The 22943-nt window shown below is 36.7% G+C and overlaps 1 long non-coding RNA gene across 1 annotated transcript in view; it reads right to left on the bottom strand.

Moving 5' to 3' along the window:
• LOC140527095 (uncharacterized) overlaps positions 1–22559 on the bottom strand; it is an 89156-nt gene extending 66597 nt beyond the window's left edge. The window contains exon 1 of the long non-coding RNA XR_011974676.1: positions 22009–22559. This is a non-coding gene — a long non-coding RNA (uncharacterized lncRNA). The remainder of the gene's footprint in view (positions 1–22008) is intronic.
• Between the last annotated feature and the right edge of the window lie 384 nt (positions 22560–22943).

The raw sequence follows: 22943 nt of genomic DNA, 5'->3' as shown, positions 1-22943 counted from the left end.
CAACTGTATGAAGCTCTTACTAATACAATACTTTGCACTGAGATCCCAAATCACTAACAGATAAGCCTATCTATCCACTATCATAAAACAAAGTGGATAAATAATGCACATAAACAGATTATGTCTGTTGGGTTAGTACCTTGGCAAATATGTGTTGGACAGGTGCTACCTGTTATACTCCTCCTGGGACAATACTACTATGTAAAATAATTGGGAAGGGGAAAGAAAATTCTCACATGGGACAGAAAGAGACTGAATTGGAAGGAAAGCAAAACTAGGGCAGTTAATAGAGTAGGTCATTAAATATGTGTTCCTAGACTAGTTTGTTCTAGGTTGGGACAGTCAAACACTACAACAATTGAGGAGCACTTGACAAAATGCAGAAAGGAATGTTACAGTCCGTCCTGCTCTTCTTCAGGAGTTGCTTAATCAGCTAGTTAGCACGGTCAGTTCTAAATAGATGTCAAAAATTTCTCTATGTTCCTGGGCAAAGAAATCTTTTATGCTATTCTCACAGGGAAAATGTTCTGTGAAGGGTTGGTACCAGAGGCAATCAGATTTACCAGGTGGGACAACACAAAAGCCACCTTAGTTCCTAGTGGGGAATTCATTGCAGAGGAAATCAAAAAAAAAAAAAACAACTTACACAGGCCAGAGCACTACAATTGCTATTGGGGGCCAGGCCAGGTAGTTCTAGGCACTCCGCAGACCAGAAATGTGAAGTCTTCAGGGTCTGAACAATCTTTTAGTGTGTCTAGGTCTTGGAATCAGAACCCATCGCTGTTGTAACACTGTGGTCTGTAGAAGCCCTTCTGAAAGGCTCACAGCTTACAAAAACCTTGATATGCTTCTCAACTGAAAGCCTTCTGTATAATTGGATAATAACAATATGCCCCATCAGGAGCAAGGCTCATATATACAATCAAAAAGAGAATTTATATGCAAGGAGGGTAATCCTCACCCAGGGCAGCAGAGGTAAGGATCAAATCAAGAGAAAAGCAGGTATCATCATTAAGGCATATTTGGCAGTTTTCTGGAGGTTCTGCAAAACTGTAAGATCTAAGGAATTCAGAAAAGGGGGTGAATTGGTTTTTCAGTTGTCACTGAGGAAATGAGAGCTGAGGTCATTTGATGGAGATTTGTAGGCTAAAATTCAGGGACTGTTGGGGTATTGATACTCAGACTCACTTAAGCTACTTTTCGAAAACTTAGGTCTAAATTTAAAAATACACACACATGTGTGTATGTATATATGTACATGCACATAAACACACATATACATATAGACACACATGTGTGTATCTATATCTATATGTGGATTATGTGCCCTAACTTCGATTAGTCATGATACTACTAGGTAGAACCTGGCATGCGTCCTCCTGACTCAGTTACCCCTTCCAAGCTGTGGGTCATTGTGCTATAAAAGAACTACAATCTAGTCCCAGAATTGCATAGGATGAGGAGATTGGACAAATTTTAGCATCTCTGGACTTCAAGGCCTGTTTTCTATCTACTATACCACACTGCCATTAGCAGCAGTTATATCAATACCTGGCATTTATATAATGCTTTAAGATTCATGAAGAATTCAGTTGCCAAGACTTGTCGATTCTATAATATCTCTCACATTTGTAGCCTTTCTTTTCTCCTCTGACACTGCCACCATCTGATGGAGACCTTCATCACTTCATGCCTGAACATAAAAGAGCCCTCTGGTTGTTCTCCCTGCCTCAAGCTTCTCCTAACTCCAGTGCATCCTCTATTCAGTTGTCAAGCTCATCCTCCTAAAACACAGGTCTGACCATGTCACCACCTAGTCAATAAACTCCAATGGTTCCTATTACCACTAGGCTCAAATAACAAATCTTTTTTTTTTTTTTTGCTTTTAAAGTCTTTTATAACCTAGCTTCCTCCTACCTTTGTAGTCTTCTTAGATCTTATTTCTCTCCAAATACCCTGCAATGTAGTGAAAGTGGTCTCTTTGCTGTTGCTCTCACAAAATATCCTACCTGTGTATTTTCACTGGATGTCCCCCATATCTGGAATTCTCTCTCTCCTCATTTCTCTCCTCTCATCTCCTCATGGCTTCCTTTAAGTATCAGCTAGAATCCCATCTTCTACAAAAAGCACCAGAGCTAACCCCTTCTACTTACTAATATTATCTCCAATTTACATTATATATGTCCTGTTTAGACATGGTTGTTTGCATATTGTCTCCCTCATTAGATGGTGAACTCCTTGAGGGTAGGAACTGTTTTTGTTTTTTTTTTTTTTGACTGGCTGCATAACTCTACAATACATGTTATCTCATTTGAACTTCACTACAACCTTATAAGAATGTAGGTAACTCAAATATTCAAAGGATGTAATCTCAGTAATGCAAATACTTCTTCCTGTCACATATGCCATGTCTGCCCATACTGTGTGAGTGCTGTCAATATTTTTACATAAGTTCACCGCAATGGATCCACTTAATGATGGGTGTTTTCTCGGCATTCTCTTGGCAAAAGAAAACCAATGAAAACAGGCTATCCAGTAGTTATCTGAGAGAGAGAGAGAGAGAAATACCATGGGATATTATATTTTGGTCAACTGCATAATAGTAGAGAGGGATCTACTGTAAAACACCATTTTTGGAAGCTTCCTTATTTCTTACTAATATTCTTATCAAGTGTACCTTTGCTTCTTATCATCATTCCTTCGCTCTCAAAGAGGACCATGACGTCAAGATGATGACATGACTTGCAGTTGACTTTGATTTGAGTGAGGGAAGGCTGTACAAGGTCACCAACCTCATTTTCTCCTCCTGAGCCATGTGGGTCCAATAGCCTGATACTCATCAGGATGACTGAAGATGGCCCAGGATGCAGTGGGAGACTCTGACCCTTTCAGGCTGAGGTCTTACCACATTGTCACTTTGAATGAGATACAGCCATTCAATGAATATGCTCTTTAAGCAGTTACTCAAGGGATGACCCCTTTAATCAAAAAAAAAAAAAAAAATCAAACTGGAAGGGGAAGACCCTCAGGATTCCTGGATAAAGAGAAACAATCTCTATTTAGTTAGCTCATTTATATATAATCTTGGACGAGTAATGAAGATAGAAAAAAATCTAGAACTAAAACTGAGTAGGAAGAGATCGTAATAGATTGCATGCTATGTATGTACTATATCTCCACAGAAATTTTACATAGATAGAAAAATGAGCATATATATGTCAATAGCTGTTTTCCTGGGTGTCTTTGTGGTTTTAATTGTTGTTGATGTTGTTGTTATAAATAAAGTCTAAGATTTTTTCCAACGTAGCTTCCTTTTCTCCAGATACCTCAATTCTTTTTCTCCATAGCCTCACAGTGATGTCACCTCAAACACTGATCTCCTTTGTATCATCTTGGCCTAATGACTAGACTCTAATCCACATACTTTTCCTATATTTTTAGAGCCATTCTTTAAAATGTCTTTGGGCTGTTTTTTCTTAGTTGGATCTCTCATCAAGCTTTCTTTAAACTGGTTTTATTCACTGATTGTTTTCTTTGTTTAATGTTCACAAACTTCTGTCACTCTTCTGTTAGATTTTCAAAGAAGTTTACATTCTAAACCAGTACTCCTGTTGGCTTCCATATCTCTCTGTTTGGCAAGTAAGTCAAGTGTTTGCCAACACAGGCATTTTTAGGCTTATTTTTTTTTTTTTTTTGCCAATTCATTTACATTGGTTAAACTTCTTAAAATCATTGCAATTGGTTCCTATGTCATTTCATTCACTCATCCAATTTTTCAACAAAAAATGACAAAGCTAGGGTTCTTTGAATTCCACAACATGTCTTTTTTGCTATTCTTTTTTTTTAAAGCTTTTACTTAATTTAATCTTTGCTCTGATAATTTGATGATCTGACTAAGCAGAAATAGCTGGTTTTTGGTGTGTCACATACTACGAAGCTCTATTCCTAACCCTCTTCCACCCTGTCCCACCTCCATACAGCAGGGTGAATTCCCAAAAGACAACAGCTGTATCTCCCTCTCAGGATTTTATCAGTAGCCCTAAGTGGCTGAGAAGCATTTATCCAATGCTACTGCTCACAAGTCTCAATCACTGTACTTGCCCCGATGATTATGCGTTGATATCAATTAGCCAAATAGAAAATTTGCTTTTAGAAACATCTATTTATGGTATGGCTAGTTTCCCAAAACTCTATGACATACTCTCCCACAAGTACATACAGAGGTCAAGGATAAGTAGCTTAGATAGCAAATATGTCAAAGAGGTAACTCAGCTCCTAGAAATCTTTTTGCTGAATGAATTCCTTAAGATACCCCTTTGAGATATGGTGAAGTTTTGTACTGTGCTCCTTTTAGGCTAGAACTTTGAATCTGCCTTTCTTCATCACGTCCAGTCTATCCTCAGCAACTGATATATTTTCTGATGTTATCTACTACTGTGCAGGAGGCACTGTCATGTCCACTCTGACAAAGTATGGATCTTCTGGTCCTATGAAGCTAACCAGGTATCCTCTGGATAAGAAAGGAGGAAAAGAAATCAAGGCCAAGGCCATAGCTCTTCTTTCCTTTCCAATGGATTTCTTCTCAGAGGCTTAAATGGAAAGTTTTCACTTAATTCTCATGTTGTCTAAATTCTGAGTTCTGAACTCGGCTTAAGGTATCAGGGTGCAGTATCTTATCACTTACTTGGGTAGGGAGGTGGTAATTGATCAGTTGGCTCAATCAACCTTCATCCTTATACAAGAATGACTCAGATCAGACATGAGTCATGTTCTATCACTGAAAACATCATCAATTTCATTGCTTATAACCTTATGCTACATTTCCTGTGTGCGGACTCTTCTGATTCTTTTCTCAAAGGAAATATTCATGATACATGAATGAGATCTCTTTGTACTCTACAGATTTTTAGTTTTTTCATTCCATATTCCCTGAGTCATGTTTTCTAATATAACTTTTGCCATCTTCACTTATTCTCCTCTATTATTCTTTGCATTGAAACTATTTAGTTTATTATGGTATGTGCTGATTTAATTTGGAAATTCTTATTGAATTCTCTAAAGAATTTGTCTTTCTCATCTTTTTGCAACAGATGCTAGTACATAAGCTTCAATTATTTCCAAGGTCATCTTTTTTGCAAATACTTATCATGAGCCCTTCAATATGACAAAACCAAGTATCTTGTGAACTGTTTCTTATCTCCTTTTGTTGCAGAATAAAAGCAACTCTGCTAACTCTTTTACTTACCTCTCCTGGGAGAACCTGTAAGTCATCTTTCCATTTAGCAGCAACTTTCTCCTATCTTCTGATTTTGTTTATAGTGAACTTGTCAAGATTAATATGATTCATTTCCTCCAGTAGAATGCCCACTCAGTGATCACTGAATAAAAATTTCACATTTACCACATACCAATAGCCCATTTAAAGCTTATAAAATCTCTAAAACTATATGAATCTTAGAAACCTTTGACCCATTTCCCACCATTCTTCCTCTTTCATTTCAGAGGCAGAAAGGCCCTACATAAGACTGAAGGTCACTTTGTACTTTATTTTATTTTATAGATTTTCATGGTCAAAAACAATCCATAGTAAGTGGCCAGCTTACTGAGTGTGGGTCTTTAGCTAGATTGATCATTGGAATTAGAGTTAGCCTTTCCAATGCGGAAAAATGTTCTATAGTTTGTGTTATGCTGCCATAGACTTTGAAAATCCAGGCTCACCTTTGTGCCCCAAAGAAGCATTGGAAGATGACTTTGTGGAAGGTAAGGTAGGTACCACAAGAATTATTACCTTCCATTTTACAAATGAGGTCAAGTATAGAGAGTAAATTTCAGAGTTAATATTCAAATTTAGGTCTTCCTGATTATAAGTCTAATATTCTATCTACTCTCCCACTTCAGCTCAGAAATTGCTGGTTGCCACCAATGTCCATCATTTGATAGAAATTCTCTCCCAATGATGCCATTGGCCTGAAAATGATAGAACAATATAACACCAAAAGAGTCAAAATTAGAGACTATACAGAGGACAATAGAAAGACACATAGCAGGTATAGTCAGGCTGCAGCATACAAATAATTACTTCAAAAAAAAAAGATGTGATATTAAAAAATGTTAAGGATTTGGATGATTAGAAAAGTCATATAATAAGAATGAAGGATAACAGAGAAATAGTCCTACCACTGCACTGGCATACAATGAAATGCTTAAAAAAAAAAAAGAAAGAAACTAGAGGAAAGCTTTGGGCACATTGAACGTATTTCTATGGAGGATTTATAGGCTGACATGAGCCAGAATCACACTGGATCGACAGAATGACAATCTTTACCAGTAAAAGGAGTGCCCCTACCAGTGAAATATAGGTCCATTAATGCATTGAAGTAAAGAAATTTCAGAATCAGTAATAAAGTAATGAATTAAAATTATATGACATGAAATCACTATGTAAATGCTTATTAATTGTATTTTTCTGGGGGAAAACCATTTTTCAATATTCTACCATTAATAAAGAAAACCATTCTCAACAGTTCAATGGGGAACATCATATTTATAGGTTTATTTTTCTACTTTGATGAAATTTTATAAAGATTGACTGAGATTTTATAGAAAGTAAATTTTAAATTAATCAGCCAGCAAAAATTTTAAAAATATATATTTGAACAATTCCAGCTTTTGTAATTAGATTGACTAAACTCATAATTTAATTAAATGGAATTTTATAGTTACATAACAGTGTGATTTATTTAGTCAGCAATTAATTGAAATGAAAGAAAAATCAGCCTAGAGAAGGACCATTACTTTGTCAGAGCAATGCCTCCTGTTCAGCTGAATCTTCTAGGTCACATGTATTAGTCTGTGACTTTGGTATCAACAGAGGAAGAAAAAAGAGCTGGCGCATAAGTGAGATGAGGCAATCATCAATCTAGATGGCTATTTGGAACCAGGAGTTTTTGCTTCCATGGGATGTCTTCTGCTTACAAAATCCCAATTGGTAAATGTGATAATGAATTAATGAATCAGTAAAGGGCAGTGAAAAAAGCATTGGAGTGGAAGTTAAGAGAAGTAATTCATAGATTTAGAGCAAGGAGTTAGATGTAGAGGTCATTTAGTCCAGCCCCGTAATGGAAATTAAGCCCCCAAAAGTTAGGTGAATTATTCAATATCACACAGGAATCTTAGAGTTGGGATTGAAGTCTACTTCCTCTATATCCCAAATCCACCCCTCTTTCCATTGTGCCATGTCACTAGCTAGCTCAGTGACCCTGACCAAGTCATTTACATTTTAGGCCCTTAATATCCTCATCTGAAAAAAAAATACGTGCATTGAAATACATTTTTCTAAGCTATAAAATTATATTACAATTAAAATTATGTATATGGTAAAATATTAATAATTGATGGATGCTTTAAAATTTTTTTAATTTTAGATAATGAATCCCATCAACTTTTTGCTTGTCTTTGTAAAAGGTCACATTATTTGATGTTTTACAAAGTCTATTTTGCTTTAGATAGAAGAAAAGATAAAATATTATCTGAAGAAATAGGATATGACTGTGATTTCTTTTCTTTCCTAAGAGTTTTAGAAATGGAAACATGGCTGTGCTAGAGTTAGTTAAAATTAGCTTCAAAAATTTGATTGTTAAATTTTCAATGTGAGTTTTCAAAAGTCTTTCAAAATCTGCAGACACTGTCAGGAAGACTTATCTTCACAAATTCAAATCTGGCCTCAAACACTTGCTAGCTGTGTGACCTTGGACCAGTCACTTAATCTTGTCTGGATTGCCTCATCTATAAAATGAACTGGAGAAGAAAATGGCAAAATAAAATGGCATTCCAGTAGTTTTTGCCAAGAAAACCCAAAATGGGGTCAGGAAAAGTCAGAAACAACTGAACAATCATATCAAAAATCAGACTTTATAAAGTGATAAAGAAAATATGAATAATGAAGATTAAGTTTTAAAATGTGTCTTGAGGGTCCGCCCACCCCCCTACCCCCCAAAGAACTAATTGTTAAACATCTACCAGTACTCTTCTTATTGGATGGGATCTAAAAGATCATCATATTTAAGCTCTTGTTTTTTACAGATGCAGAAGCAGAATCAGGAAAAAGGGGAGATAGAGCAATACAGTCAGAGGACACTGGATGCTAAGTCTGAGGCCCAGTGTTCTAATCCTACCTCAGTTTCCTCAGTTACAAACTGGACTAGATGACTTCCAAGATCCTTTACATCTCTAAATCTTACAAGCTTGGCTGATTTTTCCAGCTTACACAACTAGTTAAGTGACAACCTGGAACCAGAACTCAAGTCTTTCAACTCACTATCATGATAATTATAGTTCAATATAATTTCTTCCTTTTTTAATCCATTGTATTTTATTTTGTGTACTTAAAGCAATATTCTGAGAAAGAATCTATAGATGTTGGGTTTTTTTAATCAGGCTGTCAAATGGGCCCATGACAACAAAAAGTTTAAGGACCCCTGCATTAAGTGGTCATTGGGGTGATGGGACATGGAGACTCATTGGTCTCCTAAGATAAGGATGGATTTTTATTTGCATAATTGGAGGGAATACCTGCACTGATATAATCATGGGACACTAAAAATACTGAAGTATTTTATTGATAATATGCAAATAGGTGAAGGATGGTTGACTTTGTCAGCACAACAGGTTTCTGGTGGGAAACCAACATAGATCACAGTCCATCTATGACTTCATAGCTAAGTCCTAGGCAATTGCCTGAGGCAAATATAGGCAAGACTACTAGCCAGAGTCACAGACCTAGGGCAAGTGCCTCAGACTCTCTGAAACTCCTTTTCCTTGCTGTAAAATGAAGGAGTTGGATTCAATAACATCTAAATTCATCTTCACTCTAAATCTACAATCCTGTGATCATATAGCTTTCTCTTTCCAATAAATATTTAACTAGTTCTACTCCATAACAAACTGGCTTCTAAACTGAAAAAATTCACTTAGATTTTAGGACTATAGATTTGGAGCTTGAAGGGCACTTAGGAGCTGGAAGGGCACCAACTTCATTTTACAGATAAGGAAACTGATCCGTCAAAAGGTTAGCTTACCGAAGGTCATCCTCACTTCTAGATCATCTTGCAGCCACAGGTCTTATCTTAGTCTCAGTGGTGTTATACAAACTGGACTTGTTACAGATTTTAGCTGAAGAAGCTAATAGGAGGCTCTCTCTTGTCACTAACCTAGCTCTGGATGAATGAGTTTTAATTTGACCCTCAAGAGTCAGTCTAGCCAAATAATAACAATGAAAATGCCTGAGAACAGCAATTTGAACCTGCCTGTTTCACAGACAAGCCTATTTTATGCATCAATAGCAAATAAATCAAGAAATTGGATGGACTTGCTGAATGTCTTTCACTGCTCTAAGTAAATCCATCTAGCTAGCGTAACAAGCAGTTCTGAAGATTGGAATGTAAGCAGGAAAGAAGTATTGATTGATTGCTTTATTTAGGATAGAACTGTAACACCACCTATGCAAGCCATTTCGCATACCTAGCTAAGGCCCACCATCTTGTTGTTATAAACTTCAGGGCAAGACAGATTAGGTACTAGTATTTAGAGTCAGGTTCCATAAACCAAAGTCAGCCTGAGCAGTACAACAGTTTTCTACAAAGTGCATTAACTCATGGGCAATTCTAAGTGACCATTCTAAGGACGCATTAGCTTCCTGTGATACTATTCTACAGGGGATGTGAAAAGAAGGGAAAAAAAAATATCTATTGGAATATGTCAAACCCATGTTTTTAAAATGATTGTTTCCTACTAACTAGGTGCATTTTTTAGGAAATAAGTCTAAATCTGAGAGGACAAACTACTGATTTAAACTGCATTTCAGTAGACATTCAGATTATTAGATGTAAGAGGTAGCCTGGTGTTGTGGCACTGGTCTTGGAGTCATGAAGACTTGAGTTTGAATCTAGATTCAGTCACTTACCAGCTGTTTGACCACAGGAAAGTTCTTAACATCTTTAAGCTTCCTCATCTGTTGAATGCCTAATTGTTATCTTTCTCACAAGTTTTTGAGATTTAAATGAGATGATACATGTAAACCTCAATATTAATATCAGCTTTGTTTTTACAATTATTAGACACAAAAACTGTTCCTTAAATGAAGCATTTTAGAAGAACGTCTTAGCCCAAGGTCTGTGAATTTGGTTATTGTTGGGGTTTTTTTAAATTAAGATTGTCTTTCAGTATATTTGGCTTCTTTATCAGCATATATATTTTATTTTATGAGATATTTGGAGAAAGGGACAAAACAGGCAGTTTGTCAAAGTAGTCTATAACACAAAATAAGGTCAAGAGTTTTCAGTCCTTTAGAGTACAATCTTCTCTGTACAGAATTACTACCTAATATTTTACTAACCATGCCTAAGCTCTGTTGTCCTTATTGGTAAAGTGCCTCATGGGTTCTACTAAACATGGCTCTGGTCATGCTTAATCACACTCCCAAACCATCTTCTTACAAGCTACCTTGCCTTTCAGATCAAAGACAACATGTTATTAATCCTTTCCACTCAGGAACTCCCACACAAGGGCATAGCTAGTCCACCTCCAGCCATCCTTCCCTTTACTCCTCTTACTCCTTGGCCATCTTCTTACCAGCCTCCTGGCTTCTAGGGTGGGTTCTCTTCATACTCCCTTTCTTCCCTTCACCCCAACTTTCCACTTCTGAAATCATAATCAAGTCAACATAGACATTGTTCCTGGAAAAGGTTTCAACCTACTTCCCAATGACTCTACTTTCTATCCTGTTATCTTTCCAAATCAAAATATTGCTTCATAATCACCACTCCCCTATATGTATTACATCCATATCCCTCTATTGGAATGAGGATTCTTTGAGGTCAGGGAATGTCTTGCTTTTATATCTGTATCCCTAATACCTGCCTTAGCACTTTCATGTTACAGAGTAAGCATTAAATCCATGGGTTTTTTTAATCTACTTATTCATTCATTCATCCATCTATAATTAGCCATAAAAACTACCCTATCCTATAGTCTGGGGACCAAAAGGAAATCATATTGATTTTTTTTTAAAAAAAAGCAAAGTCTAAACAAAAGTGATTAAAAGATATATTAAGAAAGCTACTGATCTGTTCCTGTAGCGTAGTCATTTAATAACTTCAAAAGAAGACTGTAGTAAAAATGTCACCCCTTTTTATAACTTCCTCAATCCTCTAACCCCAATTGATGCTCCTAATGTACCTACAACCCCAAGTCACACAGTGGATAATAGAGTCAGGATTAAAAATGATCTTGATACACTTGAGCATTGGGTTGAATTTAATCATAAATTCCAAAGGGATAAAAGCAAAGTCTTAGTTTCAAAAAGTTAACCTCCCAAGTACAGGATAGCAGAGGCATATTTAAACAGAAGTTGTTCTGAAGAATAAAAAAAAAGATCTAGGGATTTCAGTGGACTGCAAGTTGAATATGAATCAGCAGTGTGATGTGACAGTAAAAAAAAAAAGATATTGCAATTTGGAGCTAGATTACCATTGAGACATCTGGAAATAAGAAGAATATCTGTACTATATATACATATATACTATATGTATACAACTCTATATACAGAGCATACTATATATATATATATATATATATATATATATATATATATATATATGATACGTATACTTATAAAATCTATACTTTACCTCAGTCAGAATGAAATTTGAAGTATTTTCTTTACTTCTAAATGACAAAATTTAAGAAAGATGTTGATAAGCTAGAACAGTAGGCATTTAATAAATGCTGGTTTATTGATTGATAGACAAACTTGAGAATGTTCAAAAGAGCAGCCAGGATGATGAACAGTCTTGGTTGCATGTCACATGATGGTTAGTTTAAAGAACTAGAGATGTTTAGCCTGGAGAAAAGAAGAGAAGACTTAAGGAAAATATGATACCTCTCTTCAAATATTTGAAGGATTGTCATGTCAAACCACTGAGTTTGATTCCAAAAAGCAGAACCAGGACAAATGGGTATAAGTTGACAAGGGGCAAATTTAGGCTTAATGTCCGAATGAAACAACAACAACAAACCTTCCGGACAGTTAGAGCTGTCCAAAATTAAATGTGAAGTTAGCAAAAAGTTTCACCTAACGAGAAATCTTGAAGCAAAGGTTGCACAACTAATAATCAAGTAAGTCAAAACAGGGATTCTTTTCAGAGTCCAAGCCGCTATCACTCCTTCCAAATCAAAATCCTATGAATCTGGGTTGTTGACAAGTTATTCTGCAGTACTACAGTGAACAATATTGCACCATAAGTATGTCCCTTCTAATTGCTGCCTCTGAGTACATTGTCTACGGAACATAACCACGTTCATACAGCTGCTTTGGAAGGAAGGAGGGAAGGGGATTGTCCTTTGGAGATGTTAGTGGCTTCCTCATGACCTGTGAGATTGGGGGACTATCTGCCACAGTGGATAAATGCACAGAGTTTTTGTAGGCTTTAAAATCAGACAAGAGAGCTCCCAGAATATAATTTTCATTTGAGTTTCTTGGCAGCATAATGACAAGGTTCAAAAGACTTCCTAGTTTCCCCTGTGTCAGGGAACCCAAAACACTAAAGGTTTTTAAAACTAATTTTTTATCAATGTCTTTTGATTTTAGGTCACCTTCATTTCAGAATCTATCCCTCCCTGTCCCTACCCAGCAAGTCCTCCCTTGTAACTAAGAATAAAAAAGAGGGGGAAAAAGCAGTTCAACAAACATGTCAACTGAGTATGACATTGTATGTATTGTCAGACTCCTACAGTATCCTAGTTTTGTAAAGAAGTGAGGAAAGTGCATTTTATTTTGTAATTAAATTTTACTTTTTTAAACTAAAAAACATTTTTTCTCTATCCCATCCTCCCCCTCATTGATCATAAAGAAAAACAAAGTTCTTGGGACAAATAAACCTAATCAAGTCAAGAAAAACAAATTTCCACATAGGTCATGTCCCACATGGTATGTTGCATTCTATAGTGCATTCCCTCTCTGTCCGGATGTACATGACAATATATAGCCATATAAAAATGCTCTGGATCATTATTGATTAGAAAAAAGCAAATGAAAACAACTCTGAGATAACCATCTCACACCTATCAGATTGGCTAAAATAATAAAAAGGGAAAGTGACAAATGATGGGAATGTGGAAATGTGGGGAAAATGTGGAAAAATCACTAATACACTTTTGGTGGAATTGTGAACTGATCCAACCATTTTGGAGAACAATTTGGAAGTTTTTCCAAAGACTCATAAAACTGTGTATATTCTTTGACTCAGCAATGCCACTATTAGGTGTATTTCCTAAGGTGATGAGGGAAAAAGGAGAAGAACCTATATGTTCTAAAATATTTATAGCAGTACTTCTTGTGTTGGGAAAAGAACTGGAAAATGAGGGGATGCCTATCAACTGGAGAATGACTGAATAAATTGCAGTATATTATTGTGATTGAATGCCACTGTGCTCTCAGAAATGACAAGCAGATTGGTTTTAGAAAATCCTGGAAATGCATAAAATAATGCAAAGTGAAATGGGCAGAACCAAGAGAACGTTGTATACAGTAACACCAATGTTGTCTGAAGAGTAAATGTAAATGCCTAAGCTATTCTGAGTAACAGGACCAATTTGTTGAGTCAATCCCCATTTGACCCAAGGGAAAATTTTTGAAATCACATGAAAAGTTATCCTAGATTTATCCATCTAAATGTAAAGATACTTTTCATATAAATCCCAAAGATTTGTTGAAATTAAAACAGTTTGTTATCCAGAAGAAATGAGAAGTTGAGCATTTCTCTCATTCCTATGCAGCATAAAAGACCTTGGATCCCAAAGATTTCCTAAATGGAAACCATTAGGAAGACTAGTTTGCTCAGGCAAAAGTATTTATTTTCAAAAGTGCCATTTCCAAAACCTCTCTGAATACTACAGGTGTATAACCTAAAAGATTCACTGCAAGGACTGACTGTTTTACTGCTGCTTAGTGCAAGGTGTTACAATGATCTGATCTGCAATCAGTCTTCCTTTCAAGCTATTGGATGTTTTTCAACCACTGAAATTTGCATAAATTAAAATCGGCACCAAGGGCATTCCAGGTGGAGGAAACATCATAAAGATAGGCCCGAGGACAGAAAATCACAGGGCATGTTCAAGGAAATTCCAAAGGTAATAGGTAGATATAGTCCGTTTCAGGGGTCAATGTTTGTTCCCATTGACATGCAGTTCATAACCAATTAGATTAGTCCCTTTAGGTTGATCTATATCCCATCATCACTTGAGGAAGGATGACTCCTCACTCTCTGAATTACACCCATTAGAACAAAGATCAGGTCAAAAGTAAGCCTTAAACATGACTGATAAAAAAGGCTTTCCCTTATGTTTACCTTGTTTGAATTCCTATCTAACCTTTAAGACCCAGTTCTAATACTGCTTTCTCCAACTCAGTTCCTCCTGAAAGTAATGACCTCCCCTTGTCAACTCGATCTCACCCAGCTCTTTGTTTTGGACCTCCCTAATACATTTATCTTATCATACCCACATTTTATTTATCTATGTATTTTTCATATCTCTCTACTAGATTATAAACTCCATGAGGGAAAGGATTAAGTTTAAATCCTGTACCTCCCCCAGAACCTAGCACAATGTTCCCAGTTTAAGTGTTTAAAGAATATGTTTGAATATTTAGACATATACACATATGTATACATATACACACATGGATACACATATACATGCACACTTTGTGCGTATATGTGTATATATGTATACATACATATATATATAAAGGTTACTGCTCTTTTGTGAGACTGTTCATGCCTATAGCTAATCAGCATATTTTGATTTCTTTGTAGTCAAGTCTACAACTGTATTCAACAAAGGAAAAAAAAGGAGCCCCTCAGGTTAAGATATTTCTATTCCAACATCTTCGCTCCCCCTCAGCAGGCAATCCCTTGAGGCCTTATTGATAGGTAAGTTGAAGTGAGTCAGTTTCTTTGAGCTTCCATCATTCCCCTGATATTTTCATATCAGAGCCCAAGAGCATCAACAAAAGAACACAGAAAGACTAGATTAAAGCCTTTTGCCTTACAGGTATTCCTACAGGCACATCCAAGCCAACTGCCTGTACTGTCAATGACTCAATGTCTCACATTCTTGGTTAGACTTGAATTGAGAGGCCTGGAATAGAAATTAGAAGATCTGAGAGCTGGTATCCTTGCTCTCCTATTGATATCTTTGTGACTTTAGGAGAGTAACTATCTCTCTCAGTCTCACTTACCCCAATAGAAAAAAAAGAGTATTAGACTAGGTGACCCCTATTCAGTTTATGTTAACAAGCAATTCTAAACACCTGCTCTATAATGGACATTGTGGTAGACCCTGAGAATATAAATACAAAAATTAAACTGTACCTGTTCTCAAAGTGCTTACATTCCACTGTCCTTTCAAAAATAATATGCACATGGGCAGGCAACAATAGACTATATTTTAAACGAATATATAGAAATCGAGGGGGTGGGGAGACAAGGAAGAAACTAATAGGTAGGGAAAATCAGGAAAACAATCCTTTAGGAGGCAGACTCTGAATTGAGCCTTGGAGGAAACTGAACATAATAAGAGCGTGAGATGAGGAAGGAGGTTTGTTTTTTTTTTTCTAGGCAAAGGAGACAGTTTGTATCAAGTCACAAAATTCAGAAATGTAACTTCATGTATATGGACTTATTACTGAGCTAACCAACTTAGCTAGTTTGATTGGATTGTCAAGTGCATGAGGAGTAATGCATGATCACTGAAGATCGGTGGGTTAGAAATGGATTGTGGAGATATTTCAGTGACAAACAGAAGATTTATCACTTAAACATTTATCCTGGAGGCAATAGGGACCCACTGAACCTTCTTGAGATGAGCAGTGCCATGTTGAGACCTGTGTTTTAGTAACATCAGTTTGCTGGCTCTGTGAAGGATGAATTAGAGAGGGAAGGCACTGGAGACCAGAAGCCCAATTAGGAAATTATCGAAATAGTGCAGATGAAAGGTGACAACGGTCCAAACAAGGTTTGTGGTTATGTGAATGGAAAGAAGACAAAACATAAAAGATGTTTTGAAGGAAAATGTTAAAATATTTGGCATCTTATTCAATCTAAGGTAAGTAGGAATGAAGAGTTGAGGATGACTCATAGATTGTAAACCAAGGTAGTTCTCTATATAGATAAGGTTTTCGAAAGGACAAGCAGACTGGAGGGAGGGATAGTGCTGGATAATAAATTATTTTATTCATATTGATTTTAAGATAGCTGTTAGAAATAGAGGTGGAGATGTACCACAGGTAGTTGGTGATTTGGGACTTGAGTTCAATGAAGGAAGACAGGATAGGTAGATTTGGGGATCATTTACATAGAGATGATTATGGCACTTTCTAGCTCTAATTCTTTTGATGTACCCTTGTAGAAGCTGACATAGAAAAACAGCCCAGAAAAGTCAGGCATCTGCACAGTTTGGGAAGGCAGGAGGGGATTGTTAAAATGAAGTTGTACTGTTTTTATGTTCAGCACCTAACAGATGGCACTTTTCTGCTGTTTAGCCTGCTTGTCTTAGAGGATGAATTTCCAGGACTTTCAAATATGAAAGTTGCCTATCTTACTGCTCAGTGCTAAGTCTTTTCTGAAGCCATTGATGGACAGTTCTGAATCACTTTAATATTTGAGGATTAAAACCGATGACCCGATAAGTAAGCCCTATGGAGAGGCAGCCAGTTTTTAATTCAAGTGTCACTTATTTGCCTACAGATTTTATCTGGTAAGTGAAATAACTTAATGAATAATTGAAACTTTGCTATTTTATACCTTTTTAATTATTCAATAACAAACAAAAGTAACAATATCATTGTCAGAAAGCTTAAATAAATATTGCTTTCATGAATTTGTTTAACTCTTACACTCTGACCATTATGTCAGTGCTAGGGCAATTGAGAGTGAAGATTGAGATGCTTCCTTTGAATTGGTCTTTCCCTTATCTGGCAAAAGGTCCTAATGGGTCAGTAGAGATGTAGGTTAATATTTGCATCTAGATGAAGATGATTTATTCTAACCTGACCGGTTTTAAAAGTATTTCTAAGTTACCACTTTTGAACCAAGAAATCAAATATTTATTTGAGGATGAAAAGACTTTGGCATGTGTAAACATCGGGTATTGAGTTTCATAATCTGAGTTTCAGCGTAGCTGATAATATAACAGATCATCTAGTGAAATCACAATAGGATTATCTTTATTAGCAAAGTACAAGAGCGGTACTTAAGAATCACAAAGAGAGGGAAGGTTTCTCTAGGGCCCAGCGAATGACATGGAACAATCACTTTTAGTTATTTGTTAGCTCTGAGCCAGTCCCCTGGAGGACTAAGTGTTTTCCATGATCATTAACAAAGTCTTAATTGTTCACATCTCTTTTCCACATTCTCTGAGTACACAAAAACAGTCATTTAATATTAAGCTACAATAGCTAATAAAAACAAATTCCCTGTAATTTTTTTAAATTTCAAGAACCAATGTTTTTCCCTGTTTTTATTCATTTGTAATTAAACAAAGCAAGCATACCAGAGATGCCTTTTAAGATTGTTTACCTCATCTAAAAGAATTTATTCATTGGAAGAGACAAAAAAGACCTAGGTCTCACTCTCCCTCACTTAAAATATGATATGGATTACAAGGTTGATATTAGTGTGATTAAAAATAATTTGCTTTTCTCTAGTACCTTGAGGTTAACAGAGCACTTTCCTCCCAACAACCTTGCAATGTAGGCAGTATGAGTACTTTTATCTCCACTTCACAGATGAAGAAATTAAGGTTCTTGGAAGATTAAATAGCTAACTCAATTGTTTTGAGAGTGCATAGGGACTTTTGTGGGAAGAAAAGTTGATTACTCTCTTAAGTCATTTTTCCCACTATTTATCAGTGAATGCTTTCTAAATGAAAGCATAAAACTTATGCAACCTAAAAAAGTTTATGAAGGATATTTAGAAGTTACAGGGATCATGTCTTGGATTTAAAAATCAAGAAATGAAGACAAGTTATTTCAGATACTTTTAGAAGAAAGTACGTCTCTTTGTCCAGGCTGTGAATCAATTCTGCGCCATAAAGGTGTTAGCATTCTCAGATTACATAAAATACAGTAGCATTAAGGCGGCTTCCAGTTTTCCCATTATATTTAGAATAAGTTTGATCTCTGATGGAAGTTGGTGATGCTCTGCCACTTTCTTCACTTCTCAATGATTCTAGGGTTGTTGTTTGCCTTCATTCTCAAAGAGGACCATGGCATCAGGGAGGTGATTTCCTGGCATGCAAATGAATTGTACTTAAGTGAGGGAGGGTTGTGCAAAGTCTCCAGCCTCACTTTCTCCTCTGGAGTCATCTGGGTCCAGTGGCAAGATACAGATCAGGGGAACAGGAGATCACACAGGATGCAATGGGGACTTTGGCCTTTTCAAGCTAAGATCTTTAATAGGTCTCAGTTTGACTGAAGCAATGCCCATTGAATGATTAAGGCTTTATAGGAAATGAGGCACAGAATGGCCTCTTTATGATTTTGGGGAAGATAAATGGATGAATTCATATGAAATGGATTCTTTGAGTAATGTCAACAGGTCAAGGAGGCAAAAGAAGAAGGAAATGGAGACAAGTAAATCTGGGCCAAACCACTGCTGATCTTTCAAATGTATTATTGATAGCATAGAGTTGATGACCTTATTTCAAGGGCTTGGTATGTAGCATGTGAGACATTATTACCTATACATTTCTAGAGCTGATGATGCAAATAAACAACAACAACAAAGAATAAAGGTGCCGCTAAGGTTATTTAATGCTTAAATTTTTTAACTCAAACTTCAAAAATATTGTCTATATAGACACAGTCATGAAGCCAATTTCCCAAGGATAGACCAACTAGTATGCTCAAAATGCTGGATCTGTAGTTAGGAACATAAGTTCAAATCCAGCCTCAGACACTTATTAGCTACATAATCTTGGGCAAGTCACTTATCTTCTGTCTCAATTTCCTCAGCTATAAAATGAGGATAATAATATCCCTTACCTTCAAGGGGTTTTGTGAGGATTAAATGAGATGATATTTGTACAGTACTTAGCACAGTTCCTAACACATAGTAAGCATTTAGTGAATACTTGGCCTGGACTCTTAACAAGAATTCTGGGAGTTGGAATTTTTGCTATCATCCCAGCCTATAAAAGATCAAGAGATTTGGACTGGTTTGTGTGGGATTTGGATACATACAAACCCATGTAAAGTTTAGAACTGGGAAATGATGGAGCTAGGAGAGCAGGGCAGATGGAGAGAGGCAATATTATCTACCTCCCCTCCTGAGTAGCAGCATAGCTGTTGGGAGCTGGAGGAAGGGCACAATGAACCCATGTATCCAAGGAAGGTCATTCATCACCTCCCTTCTCCTCCTACATCCTTTTTTGATAAATATTTAAAACCAACATTTTATATTTTCACTTTCCCTGCTTTCTTGTAGTTTCAATAGTATCGGTAAGCTTGATTTTTCTAGATAAAGAAATTAATCTTGGTTGTTTTTATATGTTCTAGTTCTCCTGCCAAGTGTACAAAGACAAGACGGATGGCTGATGTGTTCTCTCTCAGAGTATACATGTTGGAAGGCTCCCTGTCCAGCTTGATGGTTTAGAAGCCATCTGGGGGCAGTTTGAGTGAACACTGATTTTTTTTTCTGTTTATCAATAATCCAATGAATCCCTTGGTAGGAAGAGAATTTTAAAAGGGACTGAAAGGATTTCCTACTCCTGGATATAAAAATAAACCTAGAGTCTATTTCATTGTAATCTTGGGTATGACGCAGACCTCTGAGGTGGTCTGCTGATGGAGAGAGGTGTGATTTGAGAGAGTAGCTCCTCAAACTTACCAGTTGGAGGAGAGTGAGTAAAATATAGGTTTCTTCTTCCTTTTGGTTTCACTTCCCCTACGCCCCACCACTCTAAGATGTGTTGTTTAATTCTGTCTGATTCTTTGTGACCCCATTTGAGGTTTTCTTGACAAAGATACTGCAGTGGTTTGCCATTTTCTTCTTCAACTTATTTTATAGGTGAGGAAACTGAGGTAAACCGGGTTAAGTGACTTGCCCAAAGTCACACAGCTAGTAAGTACCAGTCTCATAAACTCTGCAAATTTTGCTAAGCAATGATCCTAAAACTAAATTTTGTGCCCATGTCTTCTCTTTCTGTGGAAGTTTTTTCATTTCTTTTTCCTGGTTACTCTAAAATTGTAAGCTGACATCACTGGGATGCACTCCACTGCAATTGGTAGGGGAAATTTTACCATTTGGACTTACTACATCAATGCTTGGATAATTACTAAATTTTGTCTGACAGTTTTTTGATGAAAATGTGGAGTACTGAGTTTTTATTTTACTGGATCTTTCCTCTGACACACCCTGACCATGGTTGAATCATTTAATCTCTCAGTGCCCAGGCAATTTTTTAAAAGTACAAGTTGCAGCTGAGTAGTTAATTTGCTTTAATTGAAGGAAATTCAACACCAGAAGTTCACACCAATCAAATCATAGATCTGGACAAATTTCCATCCAGTACTCCTACTTGTAACTTCTGGGGCCAAATATAAGAGCTCTAATCCCTTTTTCATATGATAATCCTTCACATGCTTCAAAACAGCTTTTTAAAAATGCTCTTCCATCCCAAATATTATTTCTCTGGGCTACGCATCACCAGAAACTTCAACCAATCTTAAATATCATAAAATTCAACTTAATAATAACACCTAACATTTACCTAGCACCTTAAGATTTACAAAGCACTTTGCATATGTTAATTCATTTGCTGCTCTCAAAAACCAGGTGTAATCAGTGATATTATTGATCCACTTTTTTACAGATGAGGAAGCTGAGGTACAATAAAGTTAAGGGACTTGCCCAGGGTTACATAGCTGGCAAGTGTCTGATGAAGGATTTGAACTCACACTTTCCTGACTTGAAGACCTACACTCTTTCCACTGCTCTATCTAACTAACTTTGTGATGGTGAAAGTTATATAGTTAAGTAACCTGCCAAGGTCACCAAACTAGTTATTGGCAGAAAAATGGGGTCTAGAATCCAAATCTTCTGACTTCTCAGTCCAGTATTTACTGCACTTTACTGCCTCAGCATTCTCGATAGTTAACAGTTCACTTAAATTGCCTTCTCATATTGAAACCAAATTCACTTCTCTCTTTTTCATATACATCTCTGTTTTTTAATTCTTGCAGTGTCAGCATAGTTCTCCAAACCTTCTCCTAATATTATTATATTATATATAATAATATATATTATATTATATTATAATATTATAATAATATTATCACATTGTCCAGAAGAAGGAAGTACCAAAGAAATTAGTACTACCAGCCAAGACAAAATATTATTCTGTTTGCTTCTTACAACAATCCTGGGAGACAGGTACTATTATTATCTTTATACTACAGATGAGAAAACAGAAGCACAGGAAAAGTTAGTGATTTGTCCCAGATTACACAGCTAGTAAGTGTCTGAGACTGAATTTGAACTCAAGATTTCTTGGTTCCAATTCCAGCACTCTGTCCATGACGCTACTTAGCTGCCTTAAACTATTTTTCCTCTGAAGTCTTTGAAATTCACTTTCCTAAAGTTCAGAGTATATGTAAGACAAATTCTGAATTCGTTTCTTTGTAACAAACTATGAAATAATGCTTTCATTTTCTCTGATTAGCAGCTTGCCTGCTAATTCATAGAAATCACAGGAATAAGGGACAATTTTTTTCATACCTTCCCCTTTCATTAACTTAAATATTCATCACCTGCCAATTTTGTCATTGTACAAGGCACTACACCTAGAGATCTGAAGATCAACAGAGATCCTACCCTCAATAAGCTTAATTCTAATGAAAAGATAAGACTTGAATACAAATAAGTACAATCAGAGATAGAAGAAGCTTACCTGTTTGCTTACATGAGTCTTTTTTATTTTTTTGGCTGGATTTTTATCCTGGTCACACCTGTTTGTTATCCCCGGACCTTCCTTTCTTTTCCCTCTCTACATGTTATCACTTCCCATGGATTCAGTTGTCATTTCTATGTATCTGATTCCCAGACCTAACCTCTCTTCTGAGCCCCAGGTTGTGTCACCAACCACCTTTTGGATCTCTAGAACTCACATCCCATAGGCATGAACTTAGCATGCCCCAAACAGAGCTCCTTGTTTCTCCCCGAGATCCACCCTTCCTCCAACTTTACTATGATGATCCAGGATCTCACCGTCCTCCCAGTTACGCAGCCTTACAGCCTTGGTGTCATCCTGGACTCCTTGCTCACACTCACCCCCACATCCCCAATCTTATTTCTACCTTCCTAACTTCTCCAGTACAAGGTTCTTTCCTCTTAGTCACTCAGCTGCTACCCTGCTTCAAGACCTCATCACTTCAAGACTATTGCAACAGCCTTCTAAATTGCCTTTCTGCCTCAAGACTCTCCCCACTCCAATCCCAATTCAACTCAGCTGCCAAAGTGATTATCCCAAAGGGCCAGTGACCACACCCTACTCAGTAAACTCCAGTCTCTCCCTCTAACAACCAGGATCAAATATAAAATCATCTGTTTAGGGGCAGCTAGAAGGCACAGTAGATAAAGCACTGGCCCTGGAATCAGAAGAGCCTGAGTTCAAATCAGGTGACACCAGCTGTGTGACCCTGGGCACATCATTTAACCCTGACTGCCTTGCCAAAAAAAACCCATCTGTTTGATATTTAAAACCTTTCACAAGTTAGCCCCCTCTTACCTGCTAGCATTTTTACACTTAAGTCCCTACCATGCAGTCAACAATCCAGCCACACAGAGCCTTCTTGCTTTGTCTCACTTACTAGGTTCTTTTCTCCA

Source organism: Notamacropus eugenii, chromosome 2 (genome assembly GCF_028372415.1).
Source record: "Notamacropus eugenii isolate mMacEug1 chromosome 2, mMacEug1.pri_v2, whole genome shotgun sequence".
In the NCBI taxonomy this organism is placed as follows: Eukaryota; Metazoa; Chordata; class Mammalia; order Diprotodontia; family Macropodidae; genus Notamacropus; species Notamacropus eugenii.
This window is presented reverse-complemented; position numbering and strand designations above follow the sequence as displayed.